The sequence below is a fragment of the Octopus sinensis genome, linkage group LG17 (assembly GCF_006345805.1).
Source record: "Octopus sinensis linkage group LG17, ASM634580v1, whole genome shotgun sequence".
Taxonomy (NCBI): Eukaryota; Metazoa; Mollusca; class Cephalopoda; order Octopoda; family Octopodidae; genus Octopus; species Octopus sinensis.
In genome coordinates, this window is record NC_043013.1 from 57,207,976 (window position 1) to 57,235,903 (window position 27,928).

A 27,928-nucleotide genomic window follows, 5' to 3' on the forward strand; every position below is an offset into this window, starting at 1 on the left:
GAAGGTCAGAGGGATTAGTGTGTAGAACTCAAAAAAGTGGAACAACACCCGCAAGACATTTTGTTTGGCGCTCTACCGCTTCTGTAGAGATGATAATTGTTGTGTTTATGATAACAGTTTCGAATTTTGGATTTATATGGTGATTGATTACTTAATTACTAGTGGCTGTTTTTTAAAATTAATTTTTGTAATTGCACTTGTTAGAGTAATAATTGTGATTATAATAGGGGTTGGTGTTAATATTTGACTAATTGGGGATAGCAATTGCAATAATAACCTTCGTCGTCATCATTATCATCAGTGTCATCATCATCATCATCACTCTCATCATTATTATTATCATTTATTTTTGTTGACATTGTTGTTATCATTTGTTTTATAATCCTAATTATCATCATCATCATCATCATCATCATCATCAGTATCGACATCATCATCATCGTCATATATTTTTGATGTCATTGTTGCTGTTAATATGATCATTTTATTATCCTAATCATCGTCATCATCCTTCACCATCATCACCATCATCATCATCACCCATCATTATCATCATAACCCTCATCATCAATTTTCCTCATTATTGCTATCTTCATCATAATTATCACTATAATTTTCATTAATATTTCAAAACATTTCTCAGTGCATTGGCACTGAAAAAAGTTGAGAGAGAGAGAGAGAGAAAAGAGAGAGAGAGAGAGAGGAGAGAAAGCGGGAGAATGGGGGAGAAAATAAAGGAAGAAAGCGATCAAAAGCGAAATATTATTCTAATTCTGCTCACGCTGATATAATGATATCGCCGAACTAAATTAGACTCGTAGTTAACCGGGTGCTAACATACTTGGCGTAGTTCATCATGAAATATCTGTTTATAAACATTTACACACTGAGTGAGAAGAAAAAGACTCTAAGATAGATTTAGCCATGATTAGATGTGTCTAAGCAACAAAGAGGAGATAACCTTGGAATTTAAACTCAAACATAAATAAACAAGAAATGCAGAGAAAAATTGACCAGTATTGTAATATGTTTCAGCCTAATTATTTCTCGTCAGTATAGTGTTATTGTAACTTCCAAACACGGTGATATGTCTGTCAGTATGCAATTTTTAGTTATGTTTGAGGTTGATTCTGATGAATACTTGAAAGTATTTTGCGTAATTAAATAATTTATTTAAAATCCCGGGTAATTGATTTTGTTAACTGTTAATTGATACATATTTTATATGGTATTGATCTCGGCCAGCTATGGAAGTCAAGGAATGCTTGACCCATAGGTGAAACATTGAAGGGTTTCCTTTGTAACTCTGTGGCTTTAAGTTGAGTCCTACTCTACAATATTCCTGAAAAGTGTGTTCTGCCATAGCATCAGTTTGATTATAAAGTGTGTAAGAGTTGGTCGTGTGTTTCTGAGGTTGTGCTTCTGCGTTTGTCTGCAGGAATCCTTTTCTCATGTGTGTGTGTGCTTTTTTTTTATTTTCCAATTCTCTGTGTACCTAACGATTTATATCCGCTTATAGTTACAAACCTCGGCAACAAAGCCGAAAATAATGGTGCCTAAAAACGGAGTTTCTTGTTTCAGCTATCCTTGCTTCTGTTGTCTTAGAAATACTTTGAACCAGAGATTGGCAGATTAGAAACCGGGTCCCATAAGGAATTCAAAAACAATATGTTTTAATGTGGAGTTGTTGTTGTTGTCGTGTACGTATAGCAAACACCAGTGAGATGTATGTAGGTACGCCAGGGAACATTATGATAATTCTATCGTTGCTGTATCACGGAATATAATTTTTTGTGAAATATAATAGAGAATGAAAAACAAACAAAAAGGTTGGCGACGTTTTATGACTAGAAACAGAGTCGAGGGTTAATCCTTATTTGAATAACAAGAACAGCAGCGACGTCTTAGATTATAGCGAAGCCATCAGGGTAGACACTCGATGCTAAGTTGACAGTGTGGCATGCATTGAATAGCGTTGACAATAGGACGGGTTGACTGGACATGGTCTAAGGTTAAATAACAATAGCAATATGCACATCGTAACCACAACACACATAACCACAACAGCCACAGCAAAACAAACAGCACAACAGCAGCAAATACAACAACATCTACCACCACCATAACAACAATAAACTCGACAACAACAATATTGATTAAGCAAATCTCAGAAGAATTACAGGAATCAGACAGACATCATCTCCTACAGGGAAAAACAGTAACTTTGATAAGCTAAAAAAAAATAACCTCAACATGATCTTCTGATATACGGGAAATAGCAGCTAAATCCCATTTAGATTATATCCATAACCACCAATAAATGATGGGATACATTGGTAATATTTTAAATTTAATCTGGAGGAAATGGCAGAGCCAATCGTGTGTGCAGTCCGCCTGGGGCTTGTGAGGCTGATGCATTCGATATTAAAGTATTATTAGTCAAAGACTGAAGGAAAGATGTTAGGGTTTGGAATATGAGGCGGTTCAACATTGTTGGGGAGAAGGTTTAACGTAGTCCTAGATATGAAGTGTCTGAGTTAGGAAGGAGATTATGTCATGGATGGAAGACGTCTTTGAACATGCGTCTGTTTAATCATAGTTGTCGTGATGGTGCTAAGCAACAGCATCATAAATGAATAATTAAATAGATTCGATTGAAAGACCCAGTCATTGACTGGGGTTTACAGATTACCGAAGTCAGTAAGAAGACTAATCCCTGGCTAGAATTACAGTCTGGTTCTGATATATAAAAGAAGAATTTGATGGCAAAATACTTTGATCTCTCTCTCTCTCTTTCTCTCTCTTTCTCTCTCTCTCTCTCTCTCTCTCTCTCTCTCTCTCACGGAATAGAGTTCATGTTTCGTCGTTACTGGTACCTTGTAACCCAGCACAACTAGTCTTATGATCGTATGGTCGGTAACTTAACTGGCCCATCCTCATCACTGCCTAGAAATTTTTGCTTCAAGCTACGGCTCTTTGGCCACGTTATGCGCCGAGATGGACTTGAACGATCATAACTGGCAAGGTGGACGGCAGCCGTAAAAGAGGCAGACCACCCACTTCTTGGCTGAAGGACATTGCAGTCACAGGATTGTCTTTATTCTCAGCTGTCCATGGGGTAGAAGAGGACAGGGGAAGGTGGCAAGACATCATGATGACCACAGCATCGCATAGTGTGACCCCTGACTAGGATGATGATGAATCCCTTCAAATGTACTCACTCTTTTAAAAAGGGAAGGTTTTATTACTAATGCTATTTTAGATACTGCTTATAGCCACTTTAATGCAGCTGCCCTGTAAGAGATGACGACACTACGATTTAACCCCAGGAAGACATCTCCACCTGTTGGTTTTTTTCAGTGCGCTTCTCGTACCCGATAAGCGGGAGATGACTATTGCCACCCGAGGTTCAAGACCATCAAACCACGTGGATTCGACCTGTATTGGATTTCCTCGGTGGAGGTAATCATTGCTAGGTATGGCACCAGATTAACCTTGCTTGATATATATATATATATATATATATATATATTAAAAAGAAAGTCACAGTGTCATACAATCACTGATTTTGTAACTAGGTAACTAGTCCGTTAAAAAATCTGTATACGTATCCGGGATATATATATAAACGGCAAAATGTCTGTGTGTGTATCCTTTATACAAATCCACAATTTTCAGTTAGAGGGCTCGCACTTTCTATGGTAATTTAAAACCGTCCGAGGGTGGTCGTGCATATCTTTACATTTCCCCTGTTACCCCGCAAAGCCATTAAAAACTTCAATAGAATTGCCTTTTTTGTGAATTTTCTATCCAAAGCCCAATCCAAATGCCCGAAACTTGATACGCCAATTGAATGCCAGTTAGCTGTATGTGATTGGTCGGAGATTTGGACAGTACTCGCATGTATGTGTGCACGCACGCAGCTGTATATGCACGCATTAGCACTATGAGAAAGAAATAGCTAGAAGCTCTGTGATCATGTGACACTTCTACCAGTGTTGACGTACACCTAATGAATAACAACAGCTGCATCCATATCCTATATTATACTTAAGCCACCGAAATATTCATATGATAACTTGATCTGCTACAAATAGCGGCCAAATTTTCCTCAAAATACCGTATTTCCTTTGAGGAAAAGAAGGACACTATTGATAATATTGTAGCAGCAGGAACGCCTTCGGCCATGGGGTCAGTTATTTAAGGTCTGCCCATGGGCTAAACAACAGCAATTCCTATAATGTAGATATATCTGATGTGATAAGTTTTATGGGTTACTGCCAGGAATTTAATGTACTAAATAATAATACATACATACACGTATTATACACTCACATATATATATGCAAATGCATAAATATATATATATATATAATATATATATATATAATATATATATATATATATATATGTGTGTGTGTGTGTGTGTGTGTGTGTGTGTAACGTATATATGTATATATATATGTATGCATGTATGAATGTAAGTATATATGAGTGCGTGTTTGTATCTATATATGTATGTTTATATGTGTGTATGTATATATGGAGGAGCGAACAAGTGAATATATGCACGCGGTTTATGTACTAATAAATGTTCGTAGTGTAAAGACACGTATGTATTAATGTATATACGTGTATATATAAGTATCTATAAATATAAGTATGTATATGTGTGTGTGTGTGCGTGCGAGTGTATAAATATTTGCTCAATCAGAGCGAACCGGTGCGAATCACACACAAAAAATAAGCCACGATAATAAAGTTGGCTAAGTATCATATAATCACAAATACTAATTTACTAAACACTATTTTTACTAATTATATATAATTGTAACTTCCAGTAAGAGATCTTGTAATAAAAGTAAATGGAGAGTTATGCATCAAGTGTGGAGGGGGCATTATACGTAAAGCGTCTGTTTTGTTGGTTGTTGTTCTTGTTGTTGATGCGACTGGTGTGCTAATAATCAATACTAAGTGACTGTTGGTGCTTTATGTCAGTGAAATGTAGCTTAACGAACCTTAAATATCTCACATTTTATGACTGAACTCTCTTTAAATACTGTAAAGTACTCGACGACTTTAGACCAATGAGACAGAAATGAAGCCTCCATGAGTCTGCGGTATTTGCTAGAAAGAGCAGTCATACTAATCACATATCATTTCAAAGGATGGCTTCGTTGGACATTACTGTCCCCAAAACTTCATTTCTCACTTGATATTGATATTGTGCCATGCCTCTGCTAATTATTTTCAGTTCCTCTGTGTAGAACATAGTTGACATAGCTATTCTGTCACCCGTCTGGCGTTTGACCCTTTCAGCCATTCAGGATGGGAGAGCTGAAAGGAGTGAGAACTACGCCAAGGCTCAGTTGATACTCGTTTCACCTGAGTAGCTTTTAAGATGCGATGCTTGGACAACATTGCTAAATCCCGATAGTCACTTTTAACAGTTGTCTGAAGATTCGAATGTGTATAGCTATCGTAGATATCATTAACGATTATTATATCTCAGTATCAATCAAACATTAGATGTTGTTGTGATGGTCACAATGCTTATTCGCTTTGTCTTAGCTTTCGAATGAAAACCACTCCACCGGATGGGCGAGCAGGCCAGCATCCCTCTTGATCAGAAGACAAGTCCAGTGAACTGGGGCAACAGGAAACGAAGTGTTTTGCCCAAGAATAAACCACGCCACTCGGACCAGGAATCGACCCTACAATCTAACAGACATGAGTGCAACACCCGTAACCACTGAGCCACTTACGAAACTTGCGAAGATGCAACTTACGAAATGTGTACGTAGCTGCTAGAAATAACTACCAACTCCCCTCAGATCCCAAGTGCTATAAACGTGAGATGACACATTTGACAATTTAGTCTCTTTTGTATAAAATTTGAATTTAAATCTGATTATGAGACTACAATCATAAATCGTTTGTTTAAGTCAGTCGTGTAAATTCTGGGAGATTTGGTTGTTATTTCTTGCAAGTTAGAAGGGGGATATTTCTATCCATCCCCTTTTCTCTCTCTCTCTCTCTCTCTCTCTCTCTCTCCTCTCTCTCTCTCTCACTAATTGTAATTAAATATTCAATTAGGGAAAAGATCAGCTTTGATGGTATTTGACAGGCGATCCATATGCAATTAGATTTTCAAGACTGTAACCATAGCAACAAATTTGAGCAAAATTAGTTCAATTAAGGATATTCATGAAATAATTGGACTGTTTCTAGGTCTTTAACTTTTCTTTATGAAATTTCACACAAGCCAATAAGAGAACAATCTAAATCTACCTTCTACCGGTGACACATTGGGTGAAATGATTTAGACAAAAAAGGACAGGATGGTCGTTGCTGGAATGTCTTTCATCAGTGAACATCTAATCTTAAATAACAACAATAATGAATTATACTCTGAAAGCATATTATTGTTGTGTAGCCCTCTTATACATATAGATCGGTAATCGATTCCATGCCTGGCCATCCCCTCTTATTTTGCAAATGCATACATTGTTACGTACATTTTTATACAATCTACCATTTTTTTAAAGTTCTGTGATATAAAGATGATTCATTTGCTATTTTTAATAAACTGAGAGAACACAGAAGCTGTCCTGTGTCCTTCTTTTAATGTAAGATCGCTATGAGAAATGGTTTGAAGGTTGTCACTCCTTCAGCAAGATAAGAGAATTTTGCACATCAGTTTTTGATGCTAGGCGTAAAGCTATTCCATTTACCCTCCCCGGGATTTGCGCTGGTTGTGTTCTGGAAACTGAGACCTGTTATTTTTGCTGTTTCAGTTGAGATTCATTATTTTTATTTCCTTAGTTTTTAGTTTTTACTAATTTTTCCAGTTCTTCCAAGCATTCGGCCTTAGAATAAGCTTTACTCAAACTACCTTGTAACATTGATCTACTGCTCTTTGCCTCGGTATCTTTGTATCTTTTACTGGACACATTCCTATATGATCCTGTGAACATCGGCGATTATTAGGACTTGCAAGTCCATTTTGATACTTCCTGCCCACATGTCAACTTTCATTAAACCTGCATGGACTGCTGTGCCTTGCTGCATCATAAAAGTCATCACAAGCCATATTTCTGTCCAATTATGTTTGACAATTTTAGCCAACGTTTTGAGAGTACAACAGCCAGTGCCATACGTTTTGTCTTTTCTTCCTGAGAGAATTTCTCCCAATATGCTCTGGAACGCTTCTATTACTTGACGTGAGAGACGACTTTGTTCGTTTCCCCCTTTTTTAAAACAGAGATAGAGAATTGTTCTTTCTGCTCTCTCCTGCAATATTTCCCGTGACAAAGAAATGCAGCAAGGCTTTGGAAAATTCTCTCAGGCATAAATTTCATGCGACTGTAACAGAACTACGATCGTACGCTGGTGTTGTATCGCAGGTTTGCATTCGTGCAAATTATGGGTAAACTAATCATTGTATTTGAAGTCGTGTGAGTGTCGCTGCTGCCTTTAATCCTTTTAATACTGTCGTGGTTTTCCAAATTATCTGAGCATTTGAGCCATTCTTTTCAACTAAATATTTGGCACAAGGCCAGCACGTTCGGGCGAGAGGGCAGGTTGATATCATTGACACCAGTGTTCAACTGGTACTTGTTTTATCGAACCCGAACAGATGAATGGCAAGTTAACCTCAGTGATACTTGAACTCAGAACATAAAGACGGACGAAATGCCGCTAAACACTTTATCCGGCGGGCAAACGATTGTGTCAGGTCGCTGCAATCCATTTATGTCAACGATTTAACAAACTTGTTAAGCCATTAACCTCGTGTTTATTGTAGTAGTAGCAGCAGCAGCAGCAGCAGCAGCAGTAGTAGTAGTAGTAGTAGTAGTAGTAGTAGTAGTAGTAGTAGTAGTAGTAGAAGTGTCCGACTCCAACCGGATAAAATGAAAGTGAAAGTGAACTTCGGCGGAATTTGAACTCAGAACGTAATAAGCCGGAAGTAATGCCACTACACATTTTGTTCAACGCGCTTGCGCCTCAGTAACACACCCATCCATCACTACATGCATAAATACAGGCATATATATATATATATACATATACGCGTGCATACATAGAAGAATAATTAATATATAATAACTGGAATATAATTGACAACTTCTGTGGTTCGAATTATTTGTAAATGATTCGCGGCGAAAATGAAACAGTGAATGTGTAGTTGTATGTTTGTGTGTGTGTGTGTGTGATTGGTGAGCTAATGTGTGTGTGTGTGTGTGTGTGTGTGTGTGTGTAATTACTTATGCAGTAAGAAATACATTTCACTACTAAATCAATCAATTCTCCTCCTCCTTCTCCTCATAATCAATAACAACACTGCCTCTACCCGGCACCTCCCACCGCAACCACCTACCCCTCATCCACCCCGCCACAATCACTTCTGCCTCTTCTCTATCGCCTGAAGACCAAACCAGCTAATACTATTAATTCTCCTACCATTATACCTATTGTCATGTCGACAGTAATTGTATCAACAGTCTATCTCCCTTACAGCTATTCTATCGACGAGAGGCGGTTGTAGCCTTCGGCAAGCTATTTAACTCTACTTTACTAAGTTTTCTTTTATAATTACCAAATCATTATTTCATCAACAAAACATGAGCACCTGAGATGACGGGGTGGACGCTGGGTGGGGCCCTCTTCATGGTGAGGAGTTACCAGCGATGTTGGGTTAAGAACTTACTTTGCAGTTCTCTTTATAATTTCTTCTTCATGTCACAGACAATTTCACAGAAATGATAACATTTGGAAAATACATCTCAGCCACGACCCGTCACTAATCTTTATACGTCTGCGACGCATGTGATTGTCACCACCTTAACCCCTCTCCCCACAACCACCACCACCACTATTACTGCCAACACCACCATCATTGCCATCATCCTTATATATCTGCTTTATTCTCTGTTTTACGCACGAAGGTAGGCTAATTCCGGGGCCCCCGACACCAGTAAGTTTGATATCTTCAAGCCGAAAGCCAGGCCCAACAATCTGTCTATGTAGGACGTCGTTATGGCCAAAGAATTAACATTCTATATGTGGATCTTCAATGCATATTCTATTAACAAATCTTAAACTCATGACCGTCACCCATCTATTATAGTTCAATCAAGGTAGATAAAGTGTTTCTTACTTTTGTAACAGTTACTGTATCTATGATATGTTGCAAGCGAAATGACCAAACATATTCCCACGAAAGCTGGTCTCTTTTGGAAAGTTTCCACCTAAAATTGTAATCATCGATATTCTATATATTCTATATATTCTATATATATATTACAAATATATTTGTAATGTTTTGTGCCGTGGCTGCTAGAGGAAGTATCTAGTCAGTAAAATGTTCTTCTATATACAATGACAGTTCGTTCTTCAGTAAATCTTCAATTCCTTTTATAATGTCTTCAGTTATATGACTCGAACACCCTTGTTAAGTGTTTTGCATAACAAGTCAAACGGATTTTTATTTTTGATTTGATGTATTCACTGATTAAGTTTGTCGCTGGATGCTGCGCAACTACGGTGCATATAAACAGTACACTATTCGTTAGATCCCTCTTTGGAGATCCGTTGATGAAGGCGAAACGTACGTTATGTGTCTATGAAACACCGGCTGTTAAAATCCGTTGATGGTCCCAGAGTGGACCAGAAATTTAAAGGATTTGTATCCTTTTCATGTTCTCTGGATTTTGTATTATTTCTTTTTAAGTTGAAAGTTTAACAAAGGAATTTTTATATTTTCTTTTCCAGATCTTCATAATGGTAATGTGCTAAAAATCGTAAAATTTTATGAAAATTACCATTCCCATTCTGCAAGTTTAGCACAAGGAACATATAAAATATATTCTGCTATGGGAAGAACGACATGTAAGTAGAGGAATCGCGATTTTGTCAGGTTTTAGGATTCCGTAATTGATGTACCATCTTCTGGAAAAAAACATTCTCTCCTTTAAGGAAGCCAAATATTCTGTAATTCAGGTCAGTTTTGACAAAAGATTTAACTTGAAAACGTTCTTTTCAGTTAAGTATATCCCAAACTATCAAGCTTTGGTGATGAACATATTTTCGAATTTTTTTAAAAACAAAGTCCTGGCACTAAGCAATATAGCTTACATTACTTGCTCAACAATGAGAAGCAAATGGACTTCTAAACTCTTTCATAACGAGTGATAGATATCTTTCTTATTTAAATGATTTCGTTAATAAGAACTGCAGAATCTAAATCACAGGGTATTTGTGATCCATTCATGTATTGCGAATTTTTGGTTTTTAGGTTTTTTTTTCTTTTTCTTTTTCTGAAATGAAGGCGACGCAGCAACATTCAGCCTGGGGCAGTGTGAGACCATGATTGAAAATTCTTAGTACTAAAATGCGAAACTTACTTGGGATGTAGTTTCAATAAGATCCAGCTACACTCTATACAGAAAAGTCCAAGATACCAGTGTTGAGACATTGTTTTAAAAATAGCGTAATTTCCAAGAATTTATAATTTAGTTGGATTGCACATTCCCCAAATCTGACTGTTTCAGAATATTTCCTGTGGGGATTTTTTAAAGAGTAGGTGTATATCAACAGAGCAAGAACGAAACATTAACTCAAAGTTCGGCTGCTTTCACCCAACGTTTTAAAAATCACCACGGAAACAAAAGATGGAGATTACGAGTTGCTTTTATCAATACACTAAACAAGTTTCCATTCTTTATACAAGATTTGTAAATAAATAAAGACAACATAGTTATGGAATAAGGTAGTTATTAACCTTTTTCTTTAAGAACGCCCTTTGTCAGTATTTATATCAATAACCAGTTTCGTTTTATATTCAAGTTTGTTGTTATTTTAGATGTATTTGTGTGTTATATGGGTATGTTTGTGTAGATATGTTCATCATGAGAGGAAAACATTATATGGAAATATTATATCGTATGTTTTCTCACTCGTAAGAAAAAGACCTCTCATGACAATATTAAAGCAAAAACAAAACTTGTATACCCTGAGCGGTTCCCTCTCCTTAAAGGAAAACTTCGCCCTCTTTTCTATTTCTTAGTAAACTCTCTTTCTCTTGCTCTCTTACACCGAAAGCAACTGTAGGTGGTAGCACCAACAGTGGCCAGTCAAATTCCACCCCGACCCTACATGTATATATTATTTTCCGTTTTTCTTTTACTTGTTCAAGTCATTTGACTGGAGCACCAGCTTCAGTCGAGCAAATCTACACCAGGACTATATTCTTTGTATCGGTCTCTTTTGCCGACCCGCTAAGTTACGGAGATGTAAACACATCAGCATTGGTTGTCAAGCGATAGTGGGGGGGGGACAAACACAGACACACAAACACACACACACACATACACACACACACACACACACACACACATATATATATATATATATATATATATATATATATACGACGGGCTTCTTTCTGTTTCCGTCTATCAAATCCACTCACAAACTTTGGTGGGCTCGAGGCTTGCCCAAGTCACTTGCCCAAGGTGCCACACAGTGGGAGTGAGTCCGGAACCATGTGGTTGGTAAGCAAACTACTTACCACACACACACTCCTGCGCTTCTCTCTCTTTCTCCCTGTGTGTGTGTATATATATATATATATATATATGTGTGTGTGGGGGGGTGTATATGTGTGTATATGCGTATATATATGCGTGTATGTATATATATATATATTATATATATATATAATATATATATATATATATATATATATATATATGTATATATATTTATATATATATATATATACACATGTGTGTGTATATGTATATATGTATATGTTGATTGAGGATGACATGGACTGTATATTAACACCGACTTCCAGACTAGCACCAGACGCATATGTGAAAGTAGATAAGTATGTTGACACACACGTACATACAGACTTATTGGACTTGGAGCATGTAGCTTAGGACTGCCACTAACTGACCATTCGCCCACTACTATATCGCTCCCCCCAGATAATTAAAAATAATTTTCGACACCCACCACGGCATCAAAACTCTAACCCATCATCTCTAACCGCCATGTATTCTTCTGTATCTCTTTATTTTTATCTCACTTTATCTTTATGTTCACCTTTTTATTTTTTTATTTTTCGCTTTTTATCTCTTATTTTTTCTTTTTATTTTTATTTCTTACTTTTTATTTTTGTTACTTTATTTTAGCTTTTACCCTTTATTTCTTGTACCGTTTACACTTTCACAATACATTTCTAGAATTTATGACTCTATACGTGACGTCCTTTGTATCTTTATATACTTATTATTTTTTTCCATCTTTACTTTTATTATATTTTATATGTATCCTTTATAATTATGTTTAAATTTATATATATATATTTTTCTTTTTTGTGATACCAACTTCATTAAAGTTTCACCCCCTTCCTCTCCTTTCCTCTTTCTCTCAACATCCAATTCTTTCCCTTATATGACGTAATCTACTCAGTATTCATTCTTTACCGAGTGAAGAAACGGTAATCGACTTAATCCCTTTGTCTGTCCTTGTTTGTCCCCTCTATGTTTAGCCCCTTGTGGGTAGTAAAGAAATAGGTATGGACGATTTGTTTTGGAGTCTCGCAATACCATGTACGCCTATGAGGATTTATTTTCCCAATGAAACTCGGTTTTTTCTCAAACTCTTTCTGAAACCTGTTATAATGTGATACATGCCTTTGGTGTGGTAATTGTATGCGGCTGAAGAAGGCTTTTGATCTATCTGTTATATCAATTATGCATTGATATAAGAATAAGTTGTTCAATAAAGCCCGAAACATATGTACCGCAAAATACTTTGCGTCCTGTTTTTCTTTTGATACATATATACACACACACACACACACATATATATATATATATATATATATATATATATATATATTTACATATATATATATGTGTGTGTGTGTATAAAAGCCGCAATTCCCAAGCGAACATTTCCTGGTTGCTTGTACAATGCATCAATAGTTGTTTTCGGTGCTTCCATAATGGCGAGATGCTAAAGATACACTCTCGACCCTCCCATCCCTTGATCCAGCGGAACAACGAAGATCTAACTGTTGGAGTGGTAAACACTGGCACCAGCAATCGGCCGCTTAAAAGACTGAAGCAACGTGAAATGAAATGCCAACACAACACATTGCCTGGTCCCCGGAATCGAACTCGCGACCTTATGAGAATGAGTCCAACACACTAAGCACTAAACCATTACACACACGCACATCTGCATGTGAGTATACCTATATGCATACACACACATAACCACACATATGCATATTTATTTGTTGTAATTCTACTTCTCTATTCATATAGCCTATCTATTTTGGTGTCCTGTCCCACACAATTACGAAAGAAATCCCTGAAGCTTTCGAATAAATCAAATTATAATGAATGAAAAGAAAAAAAAATCAGAACTTCAAGCAAGAACCGCAGTCCTTATTTTGAATCCGATTTTACATTTTATTTTTAAACTTGCTGCCGCCATCCATTAATAAACATTCGCAAATGAAATCGACAATCTTGGCGAACGCAGCTACTTGCAGGTTTTCCAAGATAATGACAAATTTGGTAAACCCCCCACCCCGAAAAAAAAGAAGCTTTAGTACCTAGACTTTCTTCTTATAAATACGTGCGGCACCTGATCATAGATTAGCACACTGCTTCCTACCCAAGGATTTCAAATTGTGTAAAATAGTTGCTCACTTGGCTTCCACTAAATAAGAGAACCATTTATAACGATCGCAAAAGAAATACGCATATCTTCAAAACTTAAAAATCAACAAAAGTATTTCATTTATTTATTTATTGCCAGTTTTTTAAATTTCTGTAGAGAAAAATTTTAATAAATTAAAAATATTTCTTGTACGGTATACAACGCAGTCACCTTAACGTATATGCTCTGATGTATGTATGTGTGTGTGTGTATACACACACATACATAGTTCTTTATATATATATATATATATATATAATATATATATATATATATATTATATATATATATATATATATATATATACACACACGCACATGTGTGTGTGTACATATGTATATGTATATACGCACAAAGGCATATATGCATATATATTCTTTGCTTACTATTCTACTTATTATCATTATTATTATTATTGAGTGAGAGTGCAGTGTATGCCATCAGAGCCCAATATACCCATCATGACCACCCGTTTGATAAGGATACATACTTTACAGCCCTATTTATGTGTGTGCGTCCGGTGTGTGTACATGACTGTATGTTTAAATGTTGTAAATAGCAAACAATTTTCCCTTCAAACTATTACGATAGAAACATCACTATGTTCCTTTTTGAGCTTTTTTTTTATTAGGGACATTTCATAAATTTTTATTAATCCTTTATGTTTGGCGTAGAATAACAACTTTCATAAATCCATTAGTTTGATGGATTTAGGACTTTCTCAATTTAATTTCTAAATTAATGTCTTGTAATGGTGTGTGAGCAGTCAGTCCGTCCGCTCCATGTTAGGTCGTAAACCGTCACTAGAATAATTTTATAACTGATAAAATCACCAGCACCAAATCTAAAATTATAAAATGACAAATCTGGATAGATTACGTGATATTATGATATATTTTTATGAATTGTATAACTGTGTCGTGAAATAAAATTTGCATTTTGCCGTTAGTAAAGCTTTCGTAGTTATTCTCGTTTAATTCTACATAAAAATTTACTGTTATTCTATCGTGTTTTCTATCCAATTTCATTCTGTGTACTGTATTAAAAACCTCACTAATGTTTTCCAGAACATATCGAAAGAAAGTGATGCTTCACCGGACAACAAAGACAACTCCATAACACAGCTGTACAAACAAAAAATCTACAAGTACTGTTAGGACAACCATCCTTGCTTATCATATTTTCCCATTGTTTGGAAAATACTCGCCAGAGTCATGCTCAACATGATCGTTCTTTCCTTAGTGGACACTGTGTACCCTGAATCAGAATGTGATTTCTGAGATGAGCCAGGAACAGTTGATGATATTTGCTTCTCGTGAGGTCCAGAAGAAGGCTGGAGAGCAGATCCAGGACCTGCATATATTATTGCTGATTTAACAAAAACCTTTGATACGGTAAAATGTGATGCCCTCTGGAAAGTTCTGCACAAATTTGAGGATCCTCAGATGTTCAATGTAATACGATCATTCTACATGTATCAGCTTCTGGTACTTTCACTTTCCAAGCAGGGTTGTGTAATGACCCCCGTCTTGTTTGCAATCTACATCTCAGCTATGGTGTAAGTGGAATTCAGAGATGTTGTCGGAGATTATCCAATTTAAGACAAATTGCAAGATTTGTAATCCACAGCGCTTTGGACCCAGAACCAAAGTCAGGGAACAACTTCCAAAAGAATGTCTATTAGCGGACGACTATGCTTTCCCAGAACTCTCTTGGCAGCAGATCCAAGAATTAGTTGACTGTTTTGCTTCTGCTGTGAGATCCTTTGATTTAACAATCTGCTTGGAGACATGGGAATTGGTCAGAGCCTAGCAGAGGAGCCCTTGCTAATAAGTCATTCCCTGCTTTGAGAAAGCCAGAATCAACACCCTGAAAGAGAAAAGAGCCCGATGTAGAGTCAGGGGCAGTCTATCCCCACATTACGATGACCACCAAAGCAATGCATGCCACAGGATCTACAAATCCCTAATATGTCTATGTCTGTATTCCCACAAGAGACAACAGGGGAAAACATTGAAATGGAAACACTATGCAAAAGGTCCAGTCAGCGAAGCAATGAGAGGCTCCAACCGAATTATATACAATGTATTTGTTTCATAGCGTAAATGCATGGTCAACTTCAAAGGAAGTGTGTGTGTGTGTGTGTGTACTTTGTAATGTTCCGAACCAACGACAACATTCCATTGGGATGAGAACAGTCATTATGATGCGACTCTCATCATACAATATGATGTGAAAATTCCTATACATTCAGACAAACAATAAAAATGCGTTGTACTAAAACAATTATATTTAATTAGCAGATAGCCATTAACTGTGATAATTAACTATAAAACTAATTTTACTCTGATAATTTATTGGGAAATTAAAATAATGATTTTGCAATTTGGATGTCTTTCAAAATTATCTTAACGATATAATGGAAGCATTTGCTTTTCGAATCGTTGTGCTGCAGAGAGTCTGGCGGGAAGTATTAGCAGCTGTTGGTGCTGCTCTTCCTATATAACTCAAGGATTTCTTGCGTTGACCATCAAGTCGTTCTCCAGGATTTCTCTTCAAGACTGCATTACGTAAGACGTGAACCAAGTGAAGTTCGGTTGGTGGTTGCAATAGATTGAGCGACAAGGTGGAGGCTCAGTCGTTGGCTTCTATATGTAGGAATTTTCTGATAATATTGGTCGTAACGGACGGAATGTCTTCTAATAGCGTGTCTGCTGACCTATGATCAAAGAACATTAACAATACGCTTCAGCATCGTTATTTCTTGATATTCTAGAAGCAACCGGTAAATCGCACTTTATTGGCCTAAAACTAAGTGTTACAAATAACTCTCGATATATTTGGAGAATGGAAAAACCTAGTCAGGAAAACGAGTGAATTCTTCATAAAATATCAACAACGTCAAACAATATCACATGTAACCAGAAAATAACGGATAGCATATTAAATCACCACAACTAAAATACTTTCCGTTAACAGGAATCTGCAAGCATAAAAGTCACAGAACATACGTCAGCTAACAAATGCAATACAAAAATATCATTAAAAAAAGTTGTACAGTTTGTGACACGCACAGTTACATTGGACATAAAAGTACGTAACATTCTGTTGATTAAAAATGTGTTTAAAATAAATCCTTGCAGACCCCTATAAGATAGCACACGAAATATATTAGATAGGAAAAAACGTAAGTAGATACCGCAATCGTATATAATTATGTAAAAAAACATTTGAAGATCAACTAAGTAAGACTTATGTAAAACAGGAATAAGTACAAGGCTTAGCAAAATTAGGGGGTCATTTGACTAAAACTTCTTCAAGGCGATGCCCCAGCATAGCCTCAGTCTAATGAATAAAATAAGTAAACGATAAAAGTTAAAAAATAAATTCAAAAAATGTCTAGCATTAGTTTAAATTTCAAATAGACGGATTCTAAAACCAAATTATATTACGTTTTTTTTTTTATTTCTTTCCTACCTAAAAGTCATTCTTTATGCAGTTGAGATGTCATCCTTAAAACCTTTCTTTCAGACACTTCGTTATAAGTGACTACATTCTAAAAGTAGGATATACCAATTTATAGATTTGGTAGCTTATGTTAATATCGTCACTAAAGTACTTAAAATATTAGGCCGGTGGTTAGAAGCAAAATTTACGTACAGTAATTTTTCATTCGGTTTTCCTAAATGGTAATATTGAATTCTAAATCAAAGTAATTAACGAAGACATTTTTATCTGAAACTGTGTGGAAATTCACAACACTTATAAGAATAAACCCCCAAACTCGATATTTTTGCTCTGCAAATTAATAATTTCATGACGCAATTAATGAATACATTTCACAGTATCAGGAATTTCCGCAGAGTTTAGGCAACCGACTTCCATAGAAAAGGAATTAACATCACCATTGTTATTGACCATTACAGCATTAGTGAAAGAAAGTAAACGTTAATGCTTGTAAGATCGTTATGGACCAGAATCACGGATTGAAATATAATTGATGGCGAAAATTAATGGGTTTTTTTGAGTAAAGGTTTTGTTAACCAAACAAAAAAAAAATTCAATGATATCAAAGTAGACAAATTCTTAGATGACTTTTACTACTTTTTACTAATGGTATTGAACTTACTCGTAACAAAATGGGTGATCATTCATAATGGGAAATCCATTGTTTAATTAATGTTCATGTACACACACACACCAACACACTCCCTTATATATCCATATATATGAATATATCTGTGTGTATATGTATATATATATATGTGTGTGTGTGTGTACATATATATGTATGTATAAGTCTATCTATCCATCTATCTATCTATCCACTTATCCATCTATCTATCCATCCACCTATCTATATGTATATGTGTGTGTGTATATATATATAGATATATATAGATCCTATATCGTATGTGTGAAAGATAAGAAAAACTGAGTGTGTGCGTGCGTGTGTGTGTGTGTGCGTGCGTGCGTGTGTGTGTGTGTGTGCGTGAGTGTGTAGATAGAGGTGCGTGTGTGTCTATTTTTTCTGTACGTAGCTGACATTTATTTCTCCTTCTCCATTAGCATATGATCCTCCGTTTTGCTAGTTTTTCCTGTTCCTACTTTTCATTGAAACCTTTGTTGCTTCTACTCGCTTGCTCTTTTCTCTCGCTACGTATATTACTCAGGCCCAGCAAGGACAAAACATGAGGATTTTGGACACATTTTCGTCCCTCAAATTCACAAACATACTTAAGCATTCAACCTTTCGATCTGGTACACACTGTACCATCACTGAACAAAAATACACCTTACTAAGGAACTGTAAAGAAAATAAAGACATTCTCTGTCGTGGGTGAGCCAAACCAAACAGGACAGTGACAATGCTCAGAGAGTTTAACAAGAGGAACAATATTGCATACTACTGGAGGATATACATCGTTAGCTGCCATTCAAATATCATCGCAGTTTCATCGCATTACAGCAATGGTACCAGATGCGATTAGAAAATATATTCCAATTTAAATTTTGGGGATCATTTGAGGGATACAGTTCCATTTAATGTTGAAGTAACACGATCAGTATTTACATACACACACGAGTGTGTGTGTATGTGTATGTGGTTTCTGTCCTAATATTATTTTGCTACAAGTCTAAATACATTTCATGCCTATTAATACCTTATAAACTACATTTATTTCACACAGAAATATTAATTTTACGCATATTTACACGGCCAAATCTATTTGTATGTATATGTGTACATATGTGTGTGTGTGTGTGTGTGTGTGTGTGTGTGTGTGTGTGTGCGAGCGCGTATGTGTGTGCACGTGTGTACGTGTGTGTAAATATAGTTATAGATATATATGCATATACATTTATATGTACGCTTGTATATACGAATGCATATATATTCACAGCCATACATGCGCAGACGTACAAACACGAATATTTATGCACAAACACATGAATATGTATGGCAGACAGATCACAAACCTACGTGCTAATGTAAATGAGACGATATTTGCAAACAGGTTAGCTAGGAAACAGTTTCATATTTTATTTATTTTTTAAATAAAATAAAACCAATGAAGCGCTTAATGTTTCTTAAATATCACAAATATTTTATAGAACCCCACACCTTTGAAATAAAACTTCTTTTCTCTTAATTTAAACCAATTTATGTATAGAAATATAATTCAATTCATACAAATATATTGGCTTATTTGTTAAATCTTTTTACTTTTTTGATACGAAAAACTAGTTTTTTTTAAAAAAAAAGATTGAGAAACAAAAGATAACATGAAAATAATATTTTTGTATCAATTTTCATGTGAAGTTGAACAAACTGAAGTAAAATGTTTAGTCAAAAGATTATTCAATTTCAATTTTGTTATATTTTATGGCTTTAAAATGGGAAAATTAACAAATTATCTGCTATGAATAATAAATGGATTGGTTATCACTGCATTAGGTTAAATGAAGAATCGGCTCTTTAAACAGGTTAATCACATTTGAATAATTTAAGGCTCTCCTTAAAGTTTTTAAATCAGGAATATTGGAAAAAATTATCGCTGCTTAAAATTCTTTGAAAATATAAACAAACAAAAGAATATTGCAAAAAACTGCCATAATAAGGAAATCTTAACTCTTGGTTAACCCAATGTTAAACTTGCTGTAAGGATTTCGGTTTATTGAAATTAGGAAATCAATGATGAAATATTAAAACTTCCATAATGAATAACTGGTCTAGAAGAAGATGTAAAGATTGAAATTAGTTTCGGTACTGGATTAAGGATTAATTCCATGTGGATTGAGTAGATTACTAATATCAGAACGACTGAGAGAAAATAATGGATGGAAGAGAGAGATAGATAGATAGATAGATAGATAGAGAGAGAGAGAGAGAGAGAGAGAGAGAGAGAGAGAAGCAGCCACTGCCTCCTGAAATTTACAATACTCGGAGTTCGTAGTTTAACCGTGTAAATTTCAAATCCTTCCATTATCGATTTTACCATTTTTGTGCTTACATTTATTTTTTGTTATCGTTGTTGTTGCTTTGTTGTTGTCTGACCCCAGGTTAGTTTGCATGGAACAAATTTATGATGAAAACCATTCCCTCCATGACAATCCTTATGGGTATGGAAGGCAGGATGAAATTAGTCAACGTGAAATTTTCTAAGAAGAAAACTATGTCTTTACTTTCAGGTGGTAGTGTGTGAATTGTGGGAAATTAGGCGGTTACATTTAACGAGTCAAACGACAATGTAGACGCTCCCCCACGCCAAAGTATGGAGGCCGAGAGGGGAGTTTAGATTCGAGTTGTACCTGCAGACACATTCTATTTCATTCTCAAAAATGAAAATGGTAATATATCGTATATTCCATAAGTTTCCAGTTATGGGTTCAAAATGAATTAAGAACCAAAAGTGTAGGAGAGAGTAAGAGAAGATCAAACGCCTTACCCAGCCACAGATTAAACGCCGCCAATTTTCTTGTGTATTTGTTTTTACTACTCTGGTTCATTAATGAAACCTTATGCTTTATTTCTGAATGACTAACTCAGAGAAATTGTGTCAATCAGCAGGACATCTATCAAGACTTCTGTGAGTGGTGGTGGTTGGATGGAGGAGGAGGTTAACTAACTGGCACTACGTCGGCTACGACGATGAGTGCTCCAGTTGATACTATCAACAGAACAGCTTGCTCGTGAAATTCACGTGCAAATGGCTGAACACTCCATAGACACGCCTACCCTTGAAGTAATTCTGATGGAGATCCAGCATCAAACAGGGTGTAACAAGTCTGGCCCTTTGAATGCACTGGAGCAAGGTGAAATAAAGTTTCTTGCTTAAGGTCACAACACATCACTGGTAATCGAACTCACGAACTTATGATTGTGAGTCGAATATCCTAGTCCCGTGACTTCACCAAGAGAGGAAGTTACACTCAGACCAAAGACAGAGCAAGAATTCTTGCATCACAATGGATTCAATCAAAGAAATATTTGTATCTAAAAACAAATGCTATCAGAACCCAAATTCTATGACAAAATCCAAGTTTTTGATCGGAGCAGACACTGAAACCACGATGGGTTGGTTACATTCCGAAAGCTTCAAATTGTAAAATAATTCATAACTAAGTGATTTATGAAAATAAAACTGTTTGTCTTTTTAGTAAAGCATCCAACCTTCCCATCAATACAAGAGGATGCAGAGAACAAATGATTGTAAACCAACAGGGAAGCATTTAACCCAAGATAATAAGCGCTAGAGGAAAACTAGATGAACTTTTCTCTGATGCAATGGCAGCTTTGCTGTGGGTGCTTCACAATAATAGAAATGATTAACTTGCTCAACAGTGTAGGTGCATATATTAACTTAATAAAAAAACGTTTCTATTCCACGCGGATATTTCTCCAGTACCTTCTTTCTTTCAATGTTAATATCTGGACCAGAATGTTCAAAAAATCACAAAAATGTCTGAATATGCCAGGAGATCGCCAGAATTGTATTCCTTGATGGTGCTGCTGATATCACATTGAGCAACAGAGGAAGAATCTAGTTAGTATTTCCACATATTTTGAGATTTAAAGCATCGCCACCATAATAACGTCGAATGAAAAGTACAGCTGAAGTTTGTAGTATTTCAGTACAAGTGTGAGATATAAATAAATAGAAACAATTACATCATTTCGCTTGCATCTGTTTCCGTTACGAAGGGTGAATAGAAGTTTAGCACTTGGAATACCTAGTCTGTCATATCTTCGAGTCTGGAGGCTTCTTATGAGGAGCATCGGATAACTGAAATGCTCAAGAGGCTTGTAAGTAGTGCCACACATGTTATTGAATCGAAAATCGTGACAAAACCATGGGAAAGTGTTGCATAGAAAATCCCATTGTGACCGAGATTTCCAATTCATATTTGATCTTTCAACGAGCTTTTGTAAAAGAAGACATTTATTACCGACAGAGTTGTCCTCTAATAGGGATTCAGTCCTGTAGGGAAGATGATATTTGAGAGAATTTTAAAGAACGGAAGAGAGATGACTTTGTAGTGTGTATAGGGAATACTATACATATATATATATAGATATATATATATATATAAATGAATATATAATATAATATACATGTATATCATATATATATATGCAAATATATATATGTATATATATATATATATATATATATATAATATACATGTATATTATATTATATATTCATTTATATATATATGCATACACACAAACGCATGCGCACACAACCAATTACATCATCACCTTAATATGTATGGATATATATGTCGCTTTTCATTTTATTTTAGTTTGAAATATTAAGATTAATTCAAATTTATTCAATTTCACATTTGCTATTTTAGAATTTTCTCAAGAAACCAATTCTTCAGCGCATGTCTGCACATGCTTAGGCGAGAGAGGGAGGGAGAGAGAGAGAGAATGGGTGAGTGAGTGAGAGAAAAAAGAAATACGAAGGAATTATGTGTGGATATGTTTGTGTATGATTCTGTGAGGATGTGTGTGTGGGTGGAAGCAATGAATAAACATAGATAATTACATTTAGTTGAAATAGCTGAGAATAAAAGCTAAGATTGTTCTTCATGGAAAATCATTGAAAGAATTCTTCGAATGACTGTAAAGAACTTCTTAAGTGAAACTGCAAATACGTCGTTTCAAGAAATATATTTGTGAAATTTGACGATTCTGATTGAATAAGAAGGAAATCTATTTGGGAAATCTGGTGGGAAATAAGTGGGACAAAACGAGATTCGTTGTTTTAAAATGGGTATAAATTGATTATATATGAAACCGGTATTCTGTACAAGTGGGTGTATATAAAAATTATATATTCAAAAAGGAATCGTAATTGTTCCTCAATTCCCAGACATTTTTATAAACTCAGGTAACAATGTTCTTTTTGTTAATTAAGTCAGTTATTTGAGCGCTTAGTCATTTTACTATTTAATTACATGATTATTATTTTTACTATGGTGGCGACGCAGTGAGTTAGCAGAATCATTCGCACGCCGGATGAAAGGCTTAGCGGCATTTCGTCCGTCATTATGTTCTGAGTTCAATTTCCGCTGGCTTTGCTTTTCATTTGTTTGGCGTCGATAAAATAAGTACCAGTTGAGCACTGGGGTTGATGTAATCGACTTACCCCCTCCCCTGAAATTGCTGGCCTTGTGCCAAAAATGTGAAACTATTATTATAATGAGAGCGGGTTGGCATAATCAAACTTTTTGCGGTATTTTGTCCTTTTTACGTTCTGAGTTCAAATCTGCTGAGGTAGATACTGCCTCTCGTCTTTTGGGGTCAAAAAAATAAGGCAGCGCCCAAATACTCGCCTTAAACAAAAATCTCTAACCATTATTATAACCACCATTATCGTTTTTGTTATGTTTTGCAAATAGTGTGAGTGTTTAGATACAGCCCATTGGCACAGTCGAATTACCATATTTTTACGTGATAAATATTTGTTGAATCACAATTTAGCTTTTCTACGCGACCTCCGTTCCTACGTTAATGAGGCAACAAATAAATTCAATCCTTCGACATATTTGCATATATATATATATATATATATATATATATATATATAAATGTATAAGGCTGTCTCACATGAAATTGGATTTTTAATGAGTTTCTATGTATATGCCTGTGCCCCCCACCCACCCCAAAAAAAAGATGAAATATCTCCCCTGTCCACAATAATAACGATCACCAATTTTCCCACGTAATTTAAATAATTTTAATATGGCGATTAGCGAAAGCGAAACTGGTTGACAAACATTAAAAAATGTATTAAAGCTATGTAAAATGTGTGTATTTTCCTTCGTTAATTTCTTATATACATTACAACTCACCACGTGGGAATAATCGAAATTCCTACCTTTCTGTTACTATATATATACGATGGTCTTTCAGTTTCTGTCTAACAAATCTGCTAACAAAGTTTTGGTGTGTCCGACGCTATAGTAGACGTCATTTGCCCAAGGTGCTAAGCAGTGGCACTGGACCCAGGGCCATACATTATATATGTGCATGTGTATGTGTGTGTGTGTTTCTGTGCGTGTGTGCGCGTGTGTTTTTGGCGTACGAGTTTATGTATGCGTGGTTTTATTGATTTAAACATCTGCTAAAATTACTCTGCACTTCATTTTATGGTTGATGTAACCTTTCCTTTCCTCTCCGCTTGTATACCCGGCCGTAGGTGGACCCGATCAAGCGATTCCAGGTTAGTGGAGTGTAATCCATGCTTTCATCTCAAATCACACGCAAATACAAACATACGCACACACACACCCACAATCAACCACACAAGCACATATTTGTTTTCATTGATATGCGAATTGGTTTTTGCCTATATAGGATACATATTCCATGTATTCTCGACTGCAAAATAATTCCATATTCTGTATATTTATATACGCTTATTTGTACAATAGATGATGTGGTGTATATGCAAACACGCTAAATCTAACGGATTTCTGTGATTTTATTTTAGCAAGAATTTAAATATAGAGCAAAACTGAAGACAAAACCAAGCGAAAACACTTAAATACCTACCACATACAATAAAAAAAACGTAAAAGATTTAACGAATTAAAACATGTAAAAATAGCAGAAATTAATTTTCACACTCAATTATTTGAATATTTACACTTTTGTATTAATATTTCTATTTTAAAATATTTTTCTTTTGTTTCTTTATTGAATTTATCACCATCAGTAACGTAAAGAAAAAAGAAAATGTTTGAGAAGTATGTGCGTGAAATACTGCGAGAATCACCCTTCTTTTCGGTTTTAAAGACGGGGAGGTGATGTGTCGGGGATGGGGAGGAATTTGTAAGGTGCCAAACAGCTATATTGGAAATAGATGGAATTTAGGAATATAAAGAGAGAAATCAGAAGAACAAAAAATGCTGAAGACAGAGTTAAACATGGATATTTGTAGATGTGTGTGTGTGCGTTTGCGCGCGCGCGTGTGATCATTCGGCTATGTACGTATATGGTTCCTTTTTAGATTTGCAGTGCATGCGGCTGTGCGTACGATTACGCATACATACACCCGTATGTACGAGTGTATATATATATATTTGTATGGGCGTATATATATATATGTATGCATACATGTACACATATATGTGTGTGTGTGTATATATATATATATATATACACAGACACATTTATACATATGTAACTATCGAACAATGAGAATGAGTGCTCAGTACCGCATTCGTGGATAATGTACAAATATATATATATATATATGGTATGTATATGTAAAAAATACAAACTGGGACAAGAACGCAAAACATTCAGAAGACGATACAAAAAACACGGACAGGACATGTGTATGTATGTGTGCATAGACTGATAGAGTGATCGACCTATGTGTCTATCTATAGATAGATAGAAGCAGAGATTGATGTAGAGAATGTAAACGCACTCAACACGTATTGGGAACGTTCAACGATACATAGGTGTGTGTGTGCGCGCGCGCGTGCTTCTGTGTGTGTGTGTGTGTGTGTCCATTAATATTGCTGGAGGTTCTTTGTCCATTGTTTCTATAATGGACCGAATTAGTGAGTGTACGACTTTTTCTACCTTATCCTTGTTAAGTAATCCAGAGAGATCATTAAACTCAGACCCATCGTAATTCCACATAAGTTTGTTTCGGGTTTTTTTACCCAGAGGGAGATATGTATATACTGCAGAACAGAATTCGTGTCCTAGCACGAATCTGTTATTAGGGATCTATCTGTTATTAAGGTCGCTTAGTCAGCTTCTGATGTCCAAGACTTACAATTATGTATTACCTAAATATCTTACAGCAATTTCCTTCTACCACCGAAAATTTGCAATCTGCCCTAAAATATAAATATTTGAATGTTCTGTGTTTGTCTCTTGCATTGAACTTTATGCTAAAAAGATGTCAAAGAAGGAAACTTAGATATGTTCAGTAGGAACAACGGAAACAGGGAAACAACATGAAATGCATAATGTCTTAGTTTGCACACTCACGTGCGCACACATATACGTACATACAGGCAGTCACACAGACAGGCAGACTCACACGGGTAGAGTAAAAATCTTCATGAAATTCGGAACATCTAAAACTTGGCCTTCTACCAATCAGCACAAGATATATTGGAATTGTTTTTATAAAATCTATAAATCTCTGTGTCAATTTAAATATACTTGCCTCTCTACTTGATCTCAAATGAACTACGAACCATATGAACTTTTATCAAATATTTCTGTCAATTTATCTCTATCAATTTCTATTTTTTTTTCAATTTCACTTCTTTCAAAATGAAATATAATTAATGTGTCTTTTATTAGTTTGTACCGATGAGCGACAATTATGTCGAAACAGTTTTGTCTATAAATATTAATAAAGTAAATATTGTAGATGAAACAAAATTAAATTAAATCATTGGAAAAATATTTCTAAATATGCTGGTATTTTAATGAAATTCTGTCCTCCACTTTTAAAAAATGGCCTGCTACCAATGATAGCAAGTATATTGGAATGTTGTGTAGAGAAAGTTTCTGTGTCCGTTTAAATTTTCTTTCGATTCCACATAATTTAAAATGAACTACGATCCAAAGTAATTTTATCAATTTTTTATAAAGTATGTTTCTATTTTTCTCCCGCAATTTTCCCTTCTTTATTTTTCAGTCATTATTGAAACTTTATTCAATTTATGTATCCCCAATTAGCTTGTATGGTTGGCACACAATTAAGTCGAAATATTTCCATCTACAAATATTAAGGGTTAATATTGTAATATTGTAATATTACAGCTGAAACGAAAATAAATTCAATATCAAGGAAATAAATTAGGAATTTAAGGACTATGGCACATTCTATTTAATTAAAAAATGGGAATAAATTCCTCCAAAGAATTATTTCTCGTGCAAAGAACCTGAACAACCAATAAGAAACATGCTTACAATGCAACTGAAATCTCAACAAAAAAAATCGATTATTTTTTATTTAATGCACAACTGTATCTATGAGTATTTTACTTTCAAAGCACGTGACTTTCGTTTTGAAAGGTGAACATGGCAGAACAGGTCTAGTGCACGGCGACATAATTATTGCCAGCAGAAAGACTTTCACAGGATACCACACACTGTGGTGCTGTAAATTCTAAGTAGACTGTGTGGATAAATGCTTACTCACAGGACGATAAATACTTACTACAGTGAGATGAGAGTTCAGTATGAGTTCATCATAGAATCATGTGTGATCAGAAGAGGCCTATCATGCTTCGATTGGAAAACCCTTCTTTTAAACATCTGTTGACCCTTATAAAGATATTCAGAACTAAGTGTTTATGAGAATTTCTATTTGCTGCTAACTTCTCATAACAGAATCTTTCGAAAACTATATCTTAACTCTTACTTGTTTCAGTCATTGAACTGGGACCACGCTGGTGCACGTCTGGAAAGGTTTTGTAGAACAAATAAACCCCACTACATATTTCTTAACCTAGTAATTATTCTGTCGCTCACTTTGGACGAAATGTTAGGTAACGTAAACAAACCAATACCGGTTGCCAAGCGATGGTGGGAGACAAACACAGACAAAAACACTCATACATAGCCACCCCACCCTCTTAAGTAGCCTCCTTACCAAAAGTACTTCATACTACCCCACTCCTTTGG